Source organism: Penaeus japonicus, unplaced genomic scaffold (assembly GCF_977035675.1).
Source record: "Penaeus japonicus unplaced genomic scaffold, GWHDUDI00000001_assembly GWHDUDI00000025, whole genome shotgun sequence".
NCBI classification, from domain to species: domain Eukaryota; kingdom Metazoa; phylum Arthropoda; class Malacostraca; order Decapoda; family Penaeidae; genus Penaeus; species Penaeus japonicus.
In genome coordinates this window covers 28,003,391-28,008,390 of record NW_028234427.1, presented here as the reverse complement: position 1 = coordinate 28,008,390, position 5,000 = coordinate 28,003,391, and the positions used below count along the sequence as shown (strand labels likewise).

The 5,000-nt window shown below is 38.0% G+C and overlaps 1 protein-coding gene across 3 annotated transcripts in view; it reads right to left on the bottom strand.

The window, feature by feature from the left end:
- LOC122257058 (protein axin) overlaps positions 1–5,000 on the bottom strand; it is a 48,984-nt gene that overhangs the window by 43,318 nt on the left and 666 nt on the right. For 2 of the 3 annotated variants that reach the window (XM_043022100.2, XM_043022103.2), the window contains one exon: positions 3,221–3,662. The gene's annotated coding sequence lies outside the window, so the exon portion shown is untranslated. Of the gene's footprint in view, positions 1–3,220; positions 3,663–5,000 lie in introns of those variants that run through there. The other variant, XM_043022104.2, reaches the window with a different exon arrangement.

Sequence of the window (5,000 nt, the reverse complement as noted above, 5' to 3'; positions counted from 1 at the left end):
TAACATTTGGTCTGGGTCACCCTCTCATTCTGCCTGCACATACTGCATCACAGGTAAGATCAACCATCTTGCTTGGCTCATCGCTCTCTGGCCATCTATGTTTTAGATTTTATACTAAATGAAACTTAGTAAAAATTATGACAATTATAATAATTATGGTTGCAATTGGTGTCGTCAGTCACTGGAAGTTATTACTCCTAGTGAAATAGAGAATTATTACACTCCACTCTCGCCTAATGTCAAATATGCCATGAAGACTATTGACACGTACGCCATGACGTCCATCATCAGGTCAAAATCATAAACGTTATGTACATCATGACAACCCTTCGCAATGGGTTAATGATGATGATCAATATTTTTTCCCTACAGCAATGAATGGACATCATTAGGTAGCAGATGGAGAAAGCTATTCTTTATACCTATTCAAAAAAAAAAAGAAAGAAAAAAAAAGAAAGAAAAAAAAGAAAGAAAAAAAAAAGAAGCCTGTACATTTAGAAAACTGATTTGAAAACCTGCAAACCTACATGGTAAACAAAGTGATCATACAATTCAACCAATAAATCAACATTCTTTCATTACTATCATTCAGAGTTACAGAATTATTCAACCAGTCCTTAGCTACAAGTGTTTCATACCATCCTACCATGCTACTTTCATCTCATCATCTATATCATGAAAAACTAAGTGGTATTAGAAAGTAAGGATATTTCTAATAACAACAATAAAGAGAGAGAGAGAGAGAGAGAGAGAGAGAGAGAGAGAGAGAGAGAGAGAGAGAGAGAGAGAGAGAGAGAGAGAGAGAGAGAGAGAGAGAGAGAGAGAGAGAGAGAGAGAGAGAGAGAGAGAAGAAAAAAACATGTCATTTTGCACTGATTTCCTATTTGAAGGATTGCTTATCTGCAAGAGGCCAGTGGGAACATGCAGGCATCTTATAAGTATTTGCCCTAAATTAAAATATATTTTATTCGATGGTCAAATTAGGAATCAGGCCAAGCTCTCTATCTTGCTCAATAAACATTGCAAGAGGTTTTTTGGCCTTTCTGAAGCAAAAGATGAAATTTCAGCATCACTTTATGTGGTCCTATTCTGAACAATTTTTAAAAAAAGCTATCAGATCAGAAATTGTCTAAACTATTTCAGTAGAATTTTAACATAAAATGAACTATATGTTTTGGACAAGAATGTTTATATACATAAAAACAGGTAACAATATATATTCACTGGAGTTCAAAAGGATTTCCATCCCTAGTACTTGCTCTGAGATCAGTGTAGCAGAGTTCAAGCGGGACCTGACAGTAAAAATTGTTCAATATTCAAACCCTCTCCTAAGTGATACTATGATACTTCAATTCACTTCAACCAACTGTTACATTAAATTACAAAATAAAAATAAATTCTCCAGATAAAATTTTGGAAAATGCCTACCAAATGTGTTCACATCAATTCTACATGGCTCGTCCCAAATACACTGTGTTAACTTCAACTCAAACTTTGACCTTTTATTTGATATTCCAAGCATTTTCAAAAGCATAACCCTTTGGCTGAAGAATATAACTCTTAAAAACAGACCATCCCATCAAGTTTTCCATAATAAACACAGTAAAAAAAAAATGCTGTAACAAGGATAATCCTTTGCTCCAATTACCATGCTAACTTCAAATAATTTTGTTCAGCCTTCCTATAATTTTCAAAGCTTTCATACCTCAAAAAGTACATTAATTTATAGCTACAAAATATGACCCCCCAAAAAATAATCCGTTCAATAACTACAAATATTATGTGTCAATGTAAATCAAGTGCTGAGAACAAGCGTGCTCTGCCATCAGTCTGATATTCATAGCATAGCATAGTATGACTGCAAAAGCTTAGAGAATATAAAATAAAAGCTCAAAAGAATGAGTTCAGTTAGCATGATACATCCAAGGCAAGCCACTCAAGATCGGCACTAGAGTCAAATTGCAAATGCCTTAGGGGAGAAACCAGACAACACCCACCATCGACATGGCACAAAGTGATTTCTGGCAGGAATTGTACATGTGCTGTTTCTGGGGCATTTAAAGTCTACAAAATACTGAAGGAAAAAACTAACTTAAACTTACCTAGTTTAAAAAATAGCTCTGAGAAGGGGGCTGGACCCCCTTCTCAGAGCATTTTGGGATATCTTTCTTAATTATTTGTTATTTGTATATAGGTAAATATACTGTTGCACAGATTACTTATAGAGAAAGAAAGTCTAACTATGTATGATCAACTGAAAAAAAATTACGACCTCGCAAGCCTTTTACTGAGTTTAACCTGTAATAGTTATAATTAATAAATAAATCAATCACCTTTGCTATAAAAACTAATCTAGACTTACACAGTAAAGGTAAGTACATGATTGTTTATTAGTCTGTGGATCTGCATATCAACTAATGTGTTTACATACAGCACAGATGCTAGGGCATTGCCAGTCCTACTTTGAATAATTATCCAAGAAAAATGGCATAATATCCAATGACTATGTGCCTAATACAACACAGTTACATTTCTCCTTTAAAGGGGATAATAATGTTACTCAGAGAAAGCTGTCATCTCATCAAACACAGCAGATTGTACTTCAATAATGAAGTAATCCTGCATAAATAGACACAAACAGTACCAAGAAAGAGCTACATCCATTGTGCAATTTACAATGAAGCATTGCAGCGTAAACTCTTGACTTGTTTGAGAAATGCAATGTCCACTGCCTAGAAATCGTGCAATTACTCCTCAAAGGTTACTTTGATGTAACAAACACAACAGAACCCAGAAATTGCTAAGTGACTCTCCATTTCACTTCATGTAGTGATAAATTCATCCCGTACCTCTAATACCAACAGAGCAGCTTACTCTAAGGCCAGCAACATGGAAATATGCACGTGCTTTCGCCTAAGGAGAATCGGGCGCGGGTTCACCACCACAACAAACACCTGATAATTTTTGTCAATAATTTGTGGTTCACGAAACACTACAAACACTCGCGAGTTTCCGATCTTTAAGAGGCACTGCAAAGTTCCACCGCTTCGCCTGTCAGGGAGGTTCTGCACCGAAACCAGCGCTAGCTATTCCCCAATGCTGTAGACAGCAGAACTCGGGCAGACCCTTGGTCATCAAAGGTTCTCAAGACACAACAAACTCTAAGCTTAGAGGTTCTCCAGCTGAAAAGAAGTAAACAAACTGGTCTGTGCTCACTTACTTGCTTCTCCTGGGCTGCAGCGGCGGTTCCTCCGGGCAACAACTACGTACTAACACAGCTGCCAACGAGTTACAAGTTGTGGCAGAATAACACTTGAGAGTGACAACAATATTAGGCACAAAACACAGTAAAACAGCGGCAGTGCACTCGCCAGCGATCCTCGCTCGACACTCTTCAACAACCACTACACAAACATCTTTAGCGATCTTTACTTACGCCCATATATTTTTCCAGACCTCTAAAAGCACATGTATTTGATACAACGTTCAAATCTCTATTCTTCAATGCAATGTTCGTGCATTAATCACCTGTAAATCTGTTCATTCGGGATCTATTGGGCTTTCCACTAATTACAAAGGTGTTTCACCCACGTTCTGATTGCGAACATTCCGAGGTTTCGTATTTGGCCGCTAGATGGCTCTCCCAATGATGTGGCGCCAAACTTTGAAATGGAAAAGAAACCATATCATTACAACAAAATATTATTATAACAGAGACATATCTTAACATTTTCTGTATTTCGTCAACTTTGAAGATTTTTAATTATCTTTATATCACATTATAAAACTACATAGTTATTTTCTTCAACATTATAACAATTCCAATAAATAATACGGAATTTAATATTTCTCGTTTTTTTTATTTTCTCTCTCTCTCTCTCTCTCTCTCTCTCTCTCTCTCTCTCTCTCTATCTATCTCTCTCTTTCTCTCTCTCTCTCTCTCTCTCTCTCTCTCTCTCTCTCTCTCTCTCTCTCTCTCTCTCTCTCTCTCTCTCTTTCTTTCTTTCTCTCGTTCGTTCTCTCTCTCTCTCTCTCTCTCTCTCTCTCTCTCTCTCTCTCTCTCTCTCTCTCTCTCTCTCTCTCTCTCTCTCTCTCTCTCTCTCTCTCTCTCTGATATTTTGTCTGTCTGTATTTATATATTTCTGTGCATCTGTGTCTGTCTGTCTATCTGCTTGCATGTTTGTTGCTTGTCTGTATGTGTGTCTGCTTCTCTTGCTTTCTTTTTTTCCTTCCTCTCTCGGCGTTTTGACCCTCCCTCTTCTCGCTCCAAAATCTCTGTATGTCTCTTTCTATTTCTTACCCCCTCTCTCCTTTTATCCTATAGCTATCTATCAACTGGCCTTTTACATGTACGTTGGCTTAAAGGGACAACTACTTGTAAATGAAGGAAAGAAAATGTAGGAACAATAGCTGTAGTGAATCTAAAAGTAGAGAGAGAGATAACTTGTTGGTTACATCCTCTCGGCGTTTTGACCCTCCCTATATCGCTCCAAAATCTCTATATATATTATTCTATATTATATAGCTAGATAATAGCCTTTTAGATAGATAGTTGGCATAAAGACAGATACTTGTAAATGAAGGAAGAGAAAATGTAGGAACATAGAGAGAGATGAGAGAGAGAGTAGAGAGAGAGAAGAGAGGGTATAGAGGGAATAGAGAGAGAGATAGAGAATATAGATAGATAGATAGATAGATAGATAGAGAGAGAGAGAGAGAGAGAGAGAGAGAGAGAGAGAGAGACGAAGGTTAGAGAGAACAGGGATTAGTGCTGGGTACTGCCCGCACAGCATCGTACCTGAGGCAGGCACGGCTGGGTAGTGCCCGTGAAGCATCGCACTTCTGGCAACTTGCGCTTTACATCTCGCCGACACGAGGATCAAAGACAGAGACGCGAGCCGCCGCCACGCCACTCTCGCTCTTAATATCCCCTAAATTTGGTCGAGATTTCCCTGACGCCACTTTGGCAAAGTAGTTACGGCTCAAGTTTCACAGTGCCC